We start from the raw sequence: 18,347 nt of genomic DNA, 5'->3' as shown, positions 1-18,347 counted from the left end.
TTTTGGTTATCTAAAATAAAGTTTTTTAATTTTTTTTACAAATGATGGCAAAAAAAAAAAAATGCTCTTACTGGGATTTGAACCTGCTATTTTAGGTTTTATAGGCTGAGGCTCTAGTAAACCGCCAAACAGCTTATGTAAATTTAGAATATTTTTGTTAAATAAACATTATTTTCAATAGCTTTTAAAGATGTAAATCTACAAATACATTATAAACTCTTTTATACAAATATTGTTTCAAACTACAAATTACCATATTAAATAAAACATTTTCTGTGGCTTAAAACAGTATTTAAAAAAGAAAATATAGTGTATAATACAAAATACTCGAGTTGACCTTTGCTATTTAAATTTTAGTAAATTCTTTACAAATTAAAAATAGATGACATCTTTTCCAAGCGTTATCTTTCTTTCAGTAGTTGACCTTTCCGTTCTAAATTTCCGTAGTACAATGACAAAGAGAACTCTGTAGATGTTTATATAACAAAATTTTGAATATTTTTGAACAAAAAAACCTTTTCTCAAAATGAAATATCAAAGTGGTGTGTCAATAATAATACGTTCATATGTTTCTATATTTAAAAAATTTACACACAAAAAATATTAATATTTCTCTTTTTGAATAAAATTTTAACATTTTTATTTTGCACATTTCTATGTAAAACCAAAATTACTTTTAATGCCTTATTTATATAAATAGAAAACGTTAATCGCGTCTTCGTTAATGTTAGTTCAAAAAAAAAAAAAAAAAAGATTCCCAAATTGTAATTTTTCCCCAAAAATTAGGCTTTATTAGTTTGACCCAGACATGCACATAAACAGGAAACTGTGACATCTGTCTTGTCTAAACGTCGTCAAAAAGTGAAAATGAACACACATTTCATTCTAGCATATACAAATATTTTGTATTATCAGCTCACCGTGTGTCTAATACAAATTTGAACACGTTATTTATCCAACTTCCCATTTTCGTATCAAGCTAAAATTTTAATTAATTATTTATTTTCAAAGAAAAACACGAGTTTATTTAAAGGAATGAACAAACTATTTTAATAAATTAATAACATAATATTTGTTGTTTGATTTTTTTAAAAAAAGGGGAATTATTCTTTTATTATAGAAATATATGGATGTCAATGTGGAGGTTTTCCCCCTTACATAAACTTGTTTTTTTTGTTTTTTTTTTAATTATTTTTTTTTATTCTGCTTGTCATTAGAAAATGACCTTGCTGTGTTAAGATAATTGTGTCATTTTCATCGTTTTCTTTTGAAATTTTGCATCATATTTGTATATTGGGGGTTTTCTTTGCTGGAAACAACGTCAATAATACCGTGCCGAAAAGCAACTGCGTTATTGAAACGGGAAAGCTAAATAATGTTGAATTTAAATGTTGAAACTTAAAGAGAATTAAACAGATGTTCTATTTCTCACAAACGATACAACACGCCAACGTGCTTGGTGTATAAAAAATGTTCCGGCTGTAATGTAAAGCTATCTACTTTCTCATATTAAAACAATCAAATAAAGCCATGTTTCAACCACAAAATGTGTCAAAATTCGCTTTGCTATAAGTCAAAATTAAAAAATCTGTCATGTAAAGAAGATTTTGATTAAAACTATTAGCAGTTCTTACATGTTAAGCTTTGCGAAGGCTCTAAAACCATTTTTCGTGTATTTGAAACATAAAATTGAATTTTCTTTATTATGAAGTTATTAAATTTAGTGCATCATCTGAAAGCCATCTCATGTTGAGGGATTTCTATCCTTTTTCTATGGGGAGCTAGCACCTTCTACCAAGCGCGTCCTCAGGTTGCGGATAGAAAAAAAGTCCCTTAGATGTAAGAGTTAGCTGTGAATAGCAAATAAACAGTTGTGGACCAACTGGTTTACAGTTATGGAGGATAAGGTGAATTATTCCAGTGGTTAGAATATTTACTAAAAATATCTCAGAAATTCAGGGAATTGATTGCAAAATGCGAGTATAGGGCGCTCTATATCTAATCCCGGGTAGTTGAAACTTTTTAGCTAGGGATAGCACTTCATCTAGGAGAGAAAACTCCGAAAATAAACACCTGCTGCCTTGCATATGATCTTGGATGATCATAGGTTATGGGAGCAAACGGCTCCTAGTAGCACATATTTAGATATTAATTTATACATATATAAATAAATATTTAAAGTATCGTCATTTTTTTGGTTATCTAAAATAAAGTTTTTTAATTTTTTTTTAAATGATGGCAAAAGAAAAAAAATGCTCTTACTGGGATTTGAACCTTCTATTTTAGGTTCTATAGGCTGATGCTCTAGTAAACCGCCAAACAGCTTATGTTAAGTTAGAATATTTTTGTTAATTAAACATAATTTTCAATAGCTTTCAAAGATGTAAGTCTACAAATACAATAAACACTTTTCTACAAATATTGTTTCAAACTACAAATTACCATATTAAATGAAACATTTTCTGTGGCTTAAAACAGTATTTAAAAAAGAAAATATAGTGTATAATACAAAATACTCGAGTTAACCTTTTGCGTTTTAAATTTTAGTAAATTCTATACAAATTAAAAATAAATGACATCTTTTTCAAGAGTTATCTTTCTTTCAGTAGTTGACCTTTCCGTTTTAAATTTCCGTAGTACAATGACAAAGAGAACTCTGTAGATGTTTATATAACAAAATTTTGAATATTTTTGAACAAAAAAAAACTTTTCTTAAAATTAAATATCAAAGTGGTGTAAAAAAAATAATACGTTCATATGTTTCTATATTTAAAAAAATTTACACACAAAAAATATTAATATTTCTCTTTTTAAATAAAATTTTAACATTTTTATTTTGCACATTTCTATGTAAAACCAAAATTACTTTTAATGCCTTATTTATATAAATAGAAAACGTAAATCGCGTCTTAGTCAACAGTAGTTGTAAAAAAAAAAAAAAGATTCCCAAATTGTCATTTTTCCCCAAAAATTAGGCTTTATTAGTTTGACCCAGACATGCACATAAACAGGAAACTGTGACATCTGTCTTGTCAAAACGTCGTCAAAAAGTGAAAATGAACACACATTTCATTCAAGCATATACAAATATTTTGTATTATCAGCTCACCGTGTGTCTAATACAAATTTGAACACGTTATTTATCCAACTTCCCATTTTCGTATCAAGCTAAAATTTTACTTAATTATTTATTTTCAAAGAAAAACACGAGTTTATTTAAAGGAATGAACAAACTATTTTATTAAATTAATAACATAATAACTTTTGTTTGATTTTTTTAAAAAAAGGGAAATTATTCTTTTATTATAGAAATATATGGATGTCAATGTGGAGGTTTTCCCCCTTACATAAACTTGGTTTTTTTTTTTTTTAATTTTTTTTTTATTCTGCTTGTCATTAGAAAATGACCTTGCTGTGTTAAGATAATTGTGTCATTTTCATCGTTTTCTTTTGACATTTTGCATCATTTTTGTATATTGGGGGTTTTCTTTGCTGGAAACAACGTCAATAATACCGTGCCGAAAAGCAACTGCGTTATTGAAACGGGAAAGCTAAATAATGTTGAATTTAAATGTTGAAACTTGAAGAGAATTAAACAGATGTTCTATTTCTCACAAACGATACAACACGCCAACGTGCTTGGTGTATACAAAATGTTCCGGCTGTAATGTAAAGCTATCTACTTTCTCATATTAAAACAATCAAATAAAGCCATGTTTCAACCACAAAATGTGTCAAAATTCGCTTTGCTATAAGTCAAAATTAAAAAATGTGTCATGTAAAGAAGATTTTAATTAAAACTAATAGCATTTCTTACATGTTAAGCTTTGCAAAGGCTCTAAAACCATTTTTCGTGTATTTGAAACATAAAATTGAATTTTCTTTATTATGAAGTAATTAAAGTAAGTGCATCATCTGAAAGCCATCTCATGTTGAGGGATTTCTATCCTTTTTCTATGGGGAGCTAGCACCTTCTACCAAGCGCGTCCTCAGGTTGCGGATAGAAAAAAGTCCCTTAGATGTAAGAGTTAGCTGTGAATAGCAAATAAACAGTTGTGGACCAACTGGTTTACAGTTATGGAGGATGAGGTGAAGTATTCCAGTGGTTAGAATATTTACTAAAAACATCTCAGAAATTCAGGGAAATGATTGCAAAATGCGAGTATAGGGCGCTCTATTTCTAAACCCGGGTAGTTGAAACTCGTTAGCTAGGGATAGCACTTCATCTAGGAGAGAAAACTCCGAAAATAAACACCTGCTGCCTTGCAGATGATCTTGGATGATCATAGGTTATGGGAGCAAGGGGCTCCTAGTAGCACATATTTAGATATTAATTTATACATATATAAATAAATATTTAAAGTATCGTCATTTTTTGGGTTATCTAATATAAAGTTTTTCAATTTTTTTTACAAATGATGGCAAAAGAAAAAAAATGCTCTTACTGGGATTTGAACCTGCTATTTTAGGTTCTATAGGCTGATGCTCTAGTAAACCGCCAAACAGCTTATGTTAAGTTAGAATATTTTTGTTAATTAAACATAATTTTCAATAGCTTTCAAAGATGTAAATCTACAAATACAATAAACACTTTTCTACAAATAATGTTTCAAACCACAAATTACCATATTAAATGAAACATTTTCTGTGGCTTAAAACAGTATTTAAAAAAGAAAATATAGTGTATAATACAAAATACTCGAGTTGACCTTTGCGATTTAAATTTTAGTAAATTCTTTACAAATTAAAAATAGATGACATCTTTTCCAAGAGTTATCTTTCTTTCAGTAGTTGACCTTTCCGTTTTAAATTTCCGTAGTACAATGACAAAGAGAACTCTGTAGATGTTTATATAACAAAATTTTGAATATTTTTGAACAAAAAAAACTTTTCTCAAAATGAAATATCAAAGTGGTGTAAAAATAATAATACGTTCATATGTTTCTATATTTAAAAAAATTTACACACAAAAAATATTAATATTTCTCTTTTTAAATAAAATTTTAACATTTTTATTTTGCACATTTCTATGTAAAACCAAAATTACTTTTAATGCCTTATTTATATAAATAGAAAACTTAAATCGCGTCTTAGTCAATAGCAGTTGAAAAAAAACAAAAAAAGATTCCCAAATTTTCAATTTTTCCCAAAAATTATGCTTTATTAGTTTGACCCAGACATGCACATAAACAGGAAACTGTGACATCTGTCTTGTCAAAACGTCGTCAAAAAGTGAAAATGAACACACATTTCATTCAAGCATATACAAATATTTTGTATTATCAGCTCACCGTGTGTCTAATACAAATTTGAACACGTTATTTATCCAACTTCCCATTTTCGTATCAAGCTAAAATTTTAATTAATTATTTATTTTCAAAGAAAAACACGAGTTTATTTAAAGGAATGAACAAACTATTTTATTAAATTAATAACATAATAACTTTTGTTTGATTTTTTAAAAAAAGGGAAATTATTCTTTTATTATAGAAATATATGGATGTCAATGTGGAGGTTTTCCCCCTTACATAAACTTGGTTTTTTTTTTTTTTAATTATTTTTTTTATTCTGCTTGTCATTAGAAAATGACCTTGCTGTGTTAAGATAATTGTGTCATTTTCATCGTTTTCTTTTGACATTTTGCATCATTTTTGTATATTGGGGGTTTTCTTTGCTGGAAACAACGTCAATAATACCGTGCCGAAAAGCAACTGCGTTATTGAAACGGGAAAGCTAAATAATGTTAAATTTAAATGTTGAAACTTGAAGAGAATTAAACAGATGTTCTATTTCTCACAAACGATATAACACGCCAACGTGCTTGGTGTATAAAAAATGTTCCGGCTGTAATGTAAAGCTATCTACTTTCTCATATTAAAACAATCAAATAAAGCCATGTTTCAACCACAAAATGTGTCAAAATTCGCTTTGCTATAAGTCAAAATTAAAAAATGTGTCATGTAAAGAAGATTTTGATTAAAACTATTAGCATTTCTTACATGTTAAGCTTTGCAAAGGCTCTAAAACCATTTTTCGTGTATTTGAAACATAAAATTGAATTTTCTTTATTATGAAGTAATTAAAGTAAGTGCATCATCTGAAAGCCATCTCATGTTGAGGGATTTCTATCCTTTTTCTATGGGGAGCTAGCACCTTCTACCAAGCGCGTCCTCAGGTTGCGGATAGAAAAAAGTCCCTTAGATGTAAGAGTTAGCTGTGAATAGCAAATAAACAGTTGTGGACCAACTGGTTTACAGTTATGGAGGATGAGGTGAAGTATTCCAGTGGTTAGAATATTTACTAAAAACATCTCAGAAATTCAGGGAAATGATTGCAAAATGCGAGTATAGGGCGCTCTATTTCTAAACCCGGGTAGTTGAAACTCGTTAGCTAGGGATAGCACTTCATCTAGGAGAGAAAACTCCGAAAATAAACACCTGCTGCCTTGCAGATGATCTTGGATGATCATAGGTTATGGGAGCAAGGGGCTCCTAGTAGCACATATTTAGATATTAATTTATACATATATAAATAAATATTTAAAGTATCGTCATTTTTTTGGTTATCTAAAATAAAGTTTTTCAATTTTTTTCACAAATGATGGCAAAAGAAAAAAAATGCTCTTACTGGGATTTGAACCTAATATTTTAGGTTCTATAGGCTGATGCTCTAGTAAACCGCCAAACAGCTTATGTTAAGTTTGAATATTTTTGTTAATTAAACATAATTTTCAATAGCTTTCAAAGATGTAAATCTACAAATACAATAAACACTTTTCTACAAATAATGTTTCAAACTACAAATTACCATATTAAATGAAACATTTTCTGTGGCTTAAAACAGTATTTAAAAAAGAAAATATAGTGTATAATACAAAATACTCGAGTTGACCTTTGCGATTTAAATTTTAGTAAATTCTTTACAAATTAAAAATAGATGACATCTTTTCCAAGAGTTATCTTTCTTTCAGTAGTTGACCTTTCCGTTTTAAATTTCCGTAGTACAATGACAAAGAGAACTCTGTAGATGTTTATATAACAAAATTTTGAATATTTTTGAACAAAAAAAACTTTTCTCAAAATGAAATATCAAAGTGGTGTAAAAATAATAATACGTTCATATGTTTCTATATTTAAAAAAATTACACACAAAAAATATTAATATTTCTCTTTTTAAATAAAATTTTAACATTTTTATTTTGCACATTTCTATGTAAAACCAAAATTACTTTTAATGCCTTATTTATATAAATAGAAAACGTAAATCGCGTCTTAGTTAATGGAAGTGGAAAAAAACAAAAAAAGATTCCCAAATTGTCATTTTTCCCCAAAAATTAGGCTTTATTAGTTTGACCCAGACATGCACATAAACAGGAAACTGTGACATCTGTTTTGTCAAAACGTCGTCAAAAAGTGAAAATGAACATACATTTCATTCAAGCATATACAAATATTTTGTATTATTAGCTCACCGTGTGTCTAATACAAATTTGAACACGTTATTTATCCAACTTCCCATTTTCGTATCAAGCCAAAATTTTAATTAATTATTTATTTTCAAAGAAAAACACGAGTTTATTTAAAGGAATGAACAAACTATTTTATTAAATTAATAACATAATAACTTTTGTTTGATTTTTTTAAAAAAAGGGAAATTATTCTTTTATTATAGAAATATATGGATGTCAATGTGGAGGTTTTCCCCCTTACATAAACTTGGTTTTTTTTTTTATAAATTTTTTTTTTATTCTGCTTGTCATTAGAAAATGACCTTGCTGTGTTAAGATAATTGTGTCATTTTCATCGTTTTCTTTTGACATTTTGCATCATTTTTGTATATTGGGGGTTTTCTTTGCTGGAAACAACGTCAATAATACCGTGCCGAAAAGCAACTGCGTTATTGAAACGGGAAAGCTAAATAATGTTGAATTTAAATGTTGAAACTTGAAGAGAATTAAACAGATGTTCTATTTCTCACAAACGATATAACACGCCAACGTGCTTGGTGTATACAAAATGTTCCGGCTGTAATGTAAAGCTATCTACTTTCTCATATTAAAACAATCAAATAAAGCCATGTTTCAACCACAAAATGTGTCAAAATTCGCTTTGCTATAAGTCAAAATTAAAAAATGTGTCATGTAAAGAAGATTTTGAATAAAACTATTAGCATTTCTTACATGTTAAGCTTTGCAAAGGCTCTAAAACCATTTTTCGTGTATTTGAAACATAAAATTGAATTTTCTTTATTATGAAGTAATTAAAGTAAGTGCATCATCTGAAAGCCATCTCATGTTGAGGGATTTCTATCCTTTTTCTATGGGGAGCTAGCACCTTCTACCAAGCGCGTCCTCAGGTTGCGGATAGAAAAAAGTTCCTTAGATGTAAGAGTTAGCTGTGAATAGCAAATAAACAGTTGTGGACCAACTGGTTTACAGTTATGGAGGATGAGGTGAAGTATTCCAGTGGTTAGAATATTTACTAAAAACATCTCAGAAATTCAGGGAAATGATTGCAAAATGCGAGTATAGGGCGCTTTATTTCTAAACCCGGGTAAATGAAACTCGTTAGCTAGGGATAGCACTTCATCTAGGAGAGAAAACTCCGAAAATAAACACCTGCTGCCTTGCATATGATCTTGGATGATCATAGGTTATGGGAGCAAGGGGCTCCTAGTAGCACATATTTAGATATTAATTTATACATATATAAATAAATATTTAAAGTATTGTTATAAACCTGGTGGTGGCACAGATGGGGGTAGTGGTGTGTGTGTAGTCAGCCGACGCAAATCGCCCCAGGCCAGCGCTAGACGAGCGGTCAACCGTGACGAGTTACGACGATCGGCCGAGACGAGTGTCAACAAGAGAGTTCGGGAAGGATCGCCGACGTGAACAGAGCTCAGGGGCGTCACGAGAGTTGTAGTCATCTGACCACCTAGAAACGTCGAGCGGCGTTCTGTCCGGTTCGAGAAGGCCAGTAGGGACCCTATATAAGAGCGGAGGTGACGAAGTCAAGACGGTTCAGAAAGCGGGTTCACGACAGGAGTTCAGAACACGGTCGACTACAGCACAGTTCAACGGTGTGGTTCTGTACGGAGCATTACGACGGTTCAGTGCGGAGTACTGTCAAGTACAGTTGAGACGAACGGCGTCTTGATCTTGGTCTGTGATCGAGTCCGACACAACGAGCCCAAGTGTGTGAAGTCAGTCCCGAACTGTTGAACCCAGTGCAAGCCCGGAACGAGACGGAGAGGCCAGTGCAAGACTTGATACGGCGGAACGGTGCTATCGGAGAGATATTTGTTATCGCAGAGCTATTTGTACTGTTCTACGTGCTGCCAATTGTACAGTATTGGCTGTTATTTATGGACATTAAACCTTTACGTTATTTTGGAGCCCTGACTTGTCAAGTTCTTTAAGTTGGTGGTGTATGGTGCAGTTTGCAGAGAGCCTGAATAGTGAGATTCGTAACAGTATCGTCATTTTTTTGGTTATCTAAAATAAAGTTTTTCAATTTTTTTAAAAATGATGTCAAAAGAAAAAAAATGCTCTTAATGGGATTTGAACCTGCTATTTTAGGTTCTATAGGCTGAGGCTCTAGTAAACCGCCAAACAGCTTATGTGAAGTTAGAATATTTTTGTTAATTAAACATAATTTTCAATAGCTTTCAAAGATGTAAATCTACAAATACAATAAACACTTTTCTACAAATATTGTTTCAAACTACAAATTACCATATTAAATGAAACATTTTCTGTGGCTTAAAACAGTATTTAAAAAAGAAAATATAGTGTATAATACAAAATACTCGAGTTGACCTTTGCGATTTAAATTTTAGTAAATTCTTTACAAATTAAAAATAGATGACATCTTTTCCAAGAGTTATCTTTCTTTCAGTAGTTGACCTTTCCGTTTTAAATTTCCGTAGTACAGTGACAAAGAGAACTCTGTAGATGTTTATATAACAAAATTTTGAATATTTTTGAACAAAAAAAACTTTTCTCAAAATGAAATATCAAAGTGGTGTAAAAATAATAATACGTTCATATGTTTCTATATTTAAAAAAATTACACACAAAAAATATTAATATTTCTCTTTTTAAATAAAATTTTAACATTTTTATTTTGCACATTTCTATGTAAAACCAAAATTACTTTTAATGCCTTATTTATATAAATAGAAAACGTAAATCGCGTCTTAGTCATATGTGGTGGAAAAAAACAAAAAAAGATTCCCAAATTGTCAGTTTTCCCCAAAAATTAGGCTTTATTAGTTTGACCCAGACATGCACATAAACAGGAAACTGTGACATCTGTCTTGTCAAAACGTCGTCAAAAAGTGAAAATGAACACACATTTCATTCAAGCATATACAAATATTTTGTATTATTAGCTCACCGTGTGTCTAATACAAATTTGAACACGTTATTTATCCAACTTCCCATTTTCGTATCAAGCCATAATTTTAATTAATTATTTATTTTCAAAGAAAAACACGAGTTTATTTAAAGGAATGAACAAACTATTTTATTAAATTAATAACATAATAACTTTTGTTTGATTTTTTTAAAAAAAGGGAAATTAATCTTTTATTATAGAAATATATGGATGTCAATGTGGAGGTTTTCCCCCTTACATAAACTTGGTTTTTTTTTTTTTAAATTTTTTTTTTATTCTGCTTGTCATTAGAAAATGACCTTGCTGTGTTAAGATAATTGTGTCATTTTCATCGTTTTCTTTTGACATTTTGCATCATTTTTGTATATTGGGGGTTTTCTTTGCTGGAAACAACGTCAATAATACCGTGCCGAAAAGCAACTGCGTTATTGAAACGGGAAAGCTAAATAATGTTGAATTTAAATGTTGAAACTTGAAGAGAATTAAACAGTTGTTCTATTTCTCACAAACGATATAACACGCCAACGTGCTTGGTGTATACAAAATGTTCCGGCTGTAATGTAAAGCTATCTACTTTCTCATATTAAAACAATCAAATAAAGCCATGTTTCAACCACAAAATGTGTCAAAATTCGCTTTGCTATAAGTCAAAATTAAAAAATGTGTCATGTAAAGAAGATTTTGATTAAAACTATTAGCATTTCTTACATGTTAAGCTTTGCAAAGGCTCTAAAACCATTTTTCGTGTATTTGAAACATAAAATTGAATTTTCTTTATTATGAAGTAATTAAAGTAAGTGCATCATCTGAAAGCCATCTCATGTTGAGGGATTTCTATCCTTTTTCTATGGGGAGCTAGCACCTTCTACCAAGCGCGTCCTCAGGTTGCGGATAGAAAAAAGTCCCTTAGATGTAAGAGTTAGCTGTGAATAGCAAATAAACAGTTGTGGACCAACTGGTTTACAGTTATGGAGGATGAGGTGAAGTATTCCAGTGGTTAGAATATTTACTAAAAACATCTCAGAAATTCAGGGAAATGATTGCAAAATGCTAGTATAGGGCGCTTTATTTCTAAACCCGGGTAGTTGAAACTCGTTAGCTAGGGATAGCACTTCATCTAGGAGAGAAAACTCCGAAAATAAACACCTGCTGCCTTACATATGATCTTGGATGATCATAGGTTATGGGAGCAAGGGGCTCCTAGTAGCACATATTTAGATATTAAATTATACATATATAAATAAATATTTAAAGTATCGTCATTTTTTTGGTTATCTAAAATAAAGTTTTTCAATTTTTTTAAAAATGATGTCAAAAGAAAAAAAATGCTCTTACTGGGATTTGATGTAAGAGTTAGCTGTGAATAGCAAATAAACAGTTGTGGACCAACTGGTTTACAGTTATGGAGGATGAGGTGAAGTATTCCAGTGGTTAGAATATTTACTAAAAACATCTCAGAAATTCAGGGAAATGATTGCAAAATGCGAGTATAAGGCGCTTTATTTCTAAACCCGGGTAAATGAAACTCGTTAGCTAGGGATAGCACTTCATCTAGGAGAGAAAACTCCGAAAATAAACACCTGCTGCCTTGCATATGATCTTGGATGATCATAGGTTATGGGAGCAAGGGGCTCCTAGTAGCACATATTTAGATATTAATTTATACATATATAAATAAATATTTAAAGTATCGTCATTTTTTTGGTTATCTAAAATAAAGTTTTTCAATTTTTTTTAAAATGATGGCAAAAGAAAAAAAATGCTCTTACTGGGATTTGAACCTGCTATTTTAGGTTCTATAGGCTGAGGCTCTAGTAAACCGCCAAACAGCTTATGTGAAGTTAGAATATTTTTGTTAATTAAACATAATTTTCAATAGCTTTTAAAGATGTAAATCTACAAATACAATAAACACTTTTCTACAAATATTGTTTCAAACTACAAATTACCATATTAAATGAAACATTTTCTGTGGCTTAAAACAGTATTTAAAAAAGAAAATATAGTGTATAATACAAAATACTCGAGTTGACCTTTGCGATTTAAATTTTAGTAAATTCTTTACAAATTAAAAAAAGATGACATCTTTTCCAAGAGTTATCTTTCTTTCAGTAGTTGACCTTTCCGTTTTAAATTTCCGTAGTACAATGACAAAGAGAACTCTGTAGATGTTTATATAACAAAATTTTGAATATTTTTGAACAAAAAAAACTTTTCTCAAAATGAAATATCAAAGTGGTGTAAAAATAATAATACGTTCATATGTTTCTATATTTAAAAAAATTACACACAAAAAATATTAATATTTCTCTTTTTAAATAAAATTTTAACATTTTTATTTTGCACATTTCTATTTAAAACCAAAATTACTTTTAATGCCTTATTTATATAAATAGAAAACGTAAATCGCGTCTTAGCTAATGGTAATTGAAAAAAAACAAAAAAAGATTCCCAAATTGTCATTTTTCCCCAAAAATTAGGCTTTATTAGTTTGACCCAGACATGCACATAAACAGGAAACTGTGACATCTGTCTTGTCAAAACGTCGTCAAAAAGTGAAAATGAACACACATTTCATTCAAGCATATACAAATATTTTGTATTATTAGCTCACCGTGTGTCTAATACAAATTTGAACACGTTATTTATCCAACTTCCCATTTTCGTATCAAGCCAAAATTTTAATTAATTATTTATTTTCAAAGAAAAACACGAGTTTATTTAAAGGAATGAACAAACTATTTTATTAAATTAATAACATAATAACTTTTGTTGATTTTTTTTAAAAAAAGGGAAATTATTCTTTTATTATAGAAATATATGGATGTCAATGTGGAGGTTTTCCCCCTTACATAAACTTGGTTTTTTTTTTTTTAAATTTTTTTTTATTCTGCTTGTCATTAGAAAATGACCTTGCTGTGTTAAGATAATTGTGTCATTTTCATCGTTTTCTTTTGACATTTTGCATCATTTTTGTATATTGGGGGTTTTCTTTGCTGGAAACAACGTCAATAATACCGTGCCGAAAAGCAACTGCGTTATTGAAACGGGAAAGCTAAATAATGTTGAATTTAAATGTTGAAACTTGAAGAGAATTAAACAGATGTTCTATTTCTCACAAACGATATAACACGCCAACGTGCTTGGTGTATACAAAATGTTCCGGCTGTAATGTAAAGCTATCTACTTTCTCATATTAAAACAATCAAATAAAGCCATGTTTCAACCACAAAATGTGTCAAAATTCGCTTTGCTATAAGTCAAAATTAAAAAATGTGTCATGTAAAGAAGATTTTGATTAAAACTATTAGCATTTCTTACATGTTAAGCTTTGCAAAGGCTCTAAAACCATTTTTCGTGTATTTGAAACATAAAATTGAATTTTCTTTATTATGAAGTAATTAAAGTAAGTGCATCATCTGAAAGCCATCTCATGTTGAGGGATTTCTATCCTTTTTCTATGGGGAGCTAGCACCTTCTACCAAGCGCGTCCTCAGGTTGCGGATAGAAAAAAGTTCCTTAGATGTAAGAGTTAGCTGTGAATAGCAAATAAACAGTTGTGGACCAACTGGTTTACAGTTATGGAGGATGAGGTGAAGTATTCCAGTGGTTAGAATATTTACTAAAAACATCTCAGAAATTCAGGGAAATAATTGCAAAATGCTAGTATAGGGCGCTTTATTTCTAAACCCGGGTAGTTGAAACTCGTTAGCTAGGGATAGCACTTCATCTAGGAGAGAAAACTCCGAAAATAAACACCTGCTGCCTTACATATGATCTTGGATGATCATAGGTTATGGGAGCAAGGGGCTCCTAGTAGCACATATTTAGATATTAATTTATACATATATAAATAAATATTTAAAGTATCGTCATTTTTTTGGTTATCTAAAATAAAGTTTTTCAATTTTTTAAAAAATAATGTCAAAAGAAAAAAAATGCTCTTACTGGGATTTGAACCTGCTATTTTAGGTTCTATAGGCTGAGGCTCTAGTAAACCGCCAAACAGCTTATGTGAAGTTAGAATATTTTTGTTTATTAAACATAATTTTCAATAGCTTTCAAAGATGTAAATCTACAAATACAATAAACACTTTTCTACAAATATTGTTTCAAACTACAAATTACCATATTAAATGAAACATTTTCTGTGGCTTAAAACAGTATTTAAAAAAGAAAATATAGTGTATAATAAAAAATACTCGAGTTGACCTTTGCGATTTAAATTTTAGTAAATTCTTTACAAATTAAAAATAGATGACATCTTTTCCAAGAGTTATCTTTCTTTCAGTAGTTGACCTTTCCGTTTTAAATTTCCGTAGTACAATGACAAAGAGAACTCTGTAGATGTTTATATAACAAAATTTTGAATATTTTTGAACAAAAAAAACTTTTCTCAAAATGAAATATCAAAGTGGTGTAAAAATAATAATACGTTCATATGTTTCTATATTTAAAAAAATTACACACAAAAAATATTAATATTTCTCTTTTTAAATAAAATTTTAACATTTTTATTTTGCACATTTCTATGTAAAACCAAAATTACTTTTAATGCCTTATTTATATAAATAGAAAACGTAAATCGCGTCTTAGTCAATGGTAGTGGAAAAAAAAAAAAAAGATTCCCAAATTGTCAGTTTTCCCCAAAAATTAGGCTTTATTAGTTTGACCCAGACATGCACATAAACAGGAAACTGTGACATCTGTCTTGTCAAAACGTCGTCAAAAAGTGAAAATGAACACACATTTCATTCAAGCATATACAAATATTTTGTATTATTAGCTCACCGTGTGTCTAATACAAATTTGAACACGTTATTTATCCAACTTCCCATTTTCGTATCAAGCCATAATTTTAATTAATTATTTATTTTCAAAGAAAAACACGAGTTTATTTAAAGGAATGAACAAACTATTTTATTAAATTAATAACATAATAACTTTTGTTTGATTTTTTTAAAAAAAGGGAAATTAATCTTTTATTATAGAAATATATGGATGTCAATGTGGAGGTTTTCCCCCTTACATAAACTTGGTTTTTTTTTTTTTAAATTTTTTTTTTATTCTGCTTGTCATTAGAAAATGACCTTGCTGTGTTAAGATAATTGTGTCATTTTCATCGTTTTCTTTTGACATTTTGCATCATTTTTGTATATTGGGGGTTTTCTTTGCTGGAAACAACGTCAATAATACCGTGCCGAAAAGCAACTGCGTTATTGAAACGGGAAAGCTAAATAATGTTGAATTTAAATGTTGAAACTTGAAGAGAATTAAACAGATGTTCTATTTCTCACAAACGATATAACACGCCAACGTGCTTGGTGTATACAAAATGTTCCGGCTGTAATGTAAAGCTATCTACTTTCTCATATTAAAACAATCAAATAAAGCCATGTTTCAACCACAAAATGTGTCAAAATTCGCTTTGCTATAAGTCAAAATTAAAAAATGTGTCATGTAAAGAAGATTTTGAATAAAACTATTAGCATTTCTTACATGTTAAGCTTTGCAAAGGCTCTAAAACCATTTTTCGTGTATTTGAAACATAAAATTGAATTTTCTTTATTATGAAGTAATTAAAGTAAGTGCATCATCTGAAAGCCATCTCATGTTGAGGGATTTCTATCCTTTTTCTATGGGGAGCTAGCACCTTCTACCAAGCGCGTCCTCAGGTTGCGGATAGAAAAAAGTTCCTTAGATGTAAGAGTTAGCTGTGAATAGCAAATAAACAGTTGTGGACCAACTGGTTTACAGTTATGGAGGATGAGGTGAAGTATTCCAGTGGTTAGATTATTTACTAAAAACATCTCAGAAATTCAGGGAAATGATTGCAAAATGCAAGTATAGGGCGCTTTATTTCTAAACCCGGGTAAATGAAACTCGTTAGCTAGGGATAGCACTTCATCTAGGAGAGAAAACTCCGAAAATAAACACCTGCTGCCTTGCATATGATCTTGGATGATCATAGGTTATGGGAGCAAGGGGCTCCTAGTAGCACATATTTAGATATTAATTTATACATATATAAATAAATATTTAAAGTATCGTCATTTTTTTGGTTATCTAAAATAAAGTTTTTCAATTTTTTTAAAAATGATGGCAAAAGAAAAAAAATGCTCTTACTGGGATTTGAACCTGCTATTTTAGGTTCTATAGGCTGAGGCTCTAGTAAACCGCCAAACAGCTTATGTGAAGTTAGAATATTTTTGTTAATTAAACATAATTTTCAATAGCTTTCAAAGATGTAAATCTACAAATACAATAAACACTTTTCTACAAATATTGTTTCAAACTACAAATTACCATATTAAATGAAACATTTTCTGTGGCTTAAAACAGTATTTAAAAAAGAAAATATAGTGTATAATACAAAATACTCGAGTTGACCTTTGCAATTTAAATTTTAGTAAATTCTTTACAAATTAAAAATAGATGACATCTTTTCCAAGAGTTATCTTTCTTTCAGTAGTTGACCTTTCCGTTCTAAATGTCCGTAGTACAATGACAAAGAGAACTCTGTAGATGTTTATATAACAAAATTTTGAATATTTTTGAACAAAAAAAACTTTTCTCAAAATGAAATATCAAAGTGGTGTAAAAATAATAATACGTTCATATGTTTCTATATTTAAAAAAATTACACACAAAAAATATTAATATTTCTCTTTTTAAATAAAATTTTAACATTTTTATTTTGCACATTTCTATTTAAAACCAAAATTACTTTTAATGCCTTATTTATATAAATAGAAAACGTAAATCGCGTCTTAGCTAATGGTAGTGGTAAAAAACAAAAAAAGATTCCCAAATTGTCATTTTTCCCCAAAAATTAGGCTTTATTAGTTTGACCCAGACATGCACATAAACAGGAAACTGTGACATCTGTCTTGTCAAAACGTCGTCAAAAAGTGAAAATGAACACACATTTCATTCAAGCATATACAAATATTTTGTATTATTAGCTCACCGTGTGTCTAATACAAATTTGAACACGTTATTTATCCAACTTCCCATTTTCGTATCAAGCCAAAATTTTAATTAATTATTTATTTTCAAAGAAAAACACGAGTTTATTTAAAGGAATGAACAAACTATTTTATTAAATTAATATTATAATAACTTTTGTTTGATTTTTTTTAAAAAAAGGGGAAATTATTCTTTTATTATAGAAATATATGGATGTCAATGTGGAGGTTTTCTCCCTTACATAAACTTGGTTTTTTTTTTTTTAAATTTTTTTTTATTCTGCTTGTCATTAGAAAATGACCTTGCTGTGTTAAGATAATTGTGTCATTTTCATCGTTTTCTTTTGACATTTTGCATCATTTTTGTATATTGGGGGTTTTCTTTGCTGGAAACAACGTCAATAATACCGTGCCGAAATGCAACTGCGTTATTGAAACGGGAAAGCTAAATAATGTTGAATTTAAATGTTGAAACTTGAAGAGAATTAAACAGATGTTCTATTTTTCACAAACGATATAACACGCCAACGTGCTTGGTGTATACAAAATGTTCCGGCTGTAATGTAAAGCTATCTACTTTCTCATATTAAAACAATCAAATAAAGCCATGTTTCAACCACAAAATGTGTCAAAATTCGCTTTGCTATAAGTCAAAATTAAAAAATGTGTCATGTAAAGAAGATTTTGATTAAAACTATTAGCATTTCTTACATGTTAAGCTTTGCAAAGGCTCTAAAACCATTTTTCGTGTATTTGAAACATAAAATTGAATATTCTTTATTATGAAGTAATTAAAGTATGTGCATCATCTGAAAGCCATCTCATGTTGAAAGATTTCTATCCTTTTTCTATGGGGAGCTAGCACCTTCTACCAAGCGCGTCCTCAGGTTGCGGATAGAAAAAAAGTCCCTTAGATGTAAGAGTTAGCTGTGAATAGCAAATAAACAGTTGTGGACCAACTGGTTTACAGTTATGGAGG

This window comes from Biomphalaria glabrata, chromosome 7 (assembly GCF_947242115.1).
Source record: "Biomphalaria glabrata chromosome 7, xgBioGlab47.1, whole genome shotgun sequence".
Classification (NCBI taxonomy): Eukaryota; Metazoa; Mollusca; class Gastropoda; family Planorbidae; genus Biomphalaria; species Biomphalaria glabrata.
Note: the sequence above shows the minus strand (reverse complement) of the source record.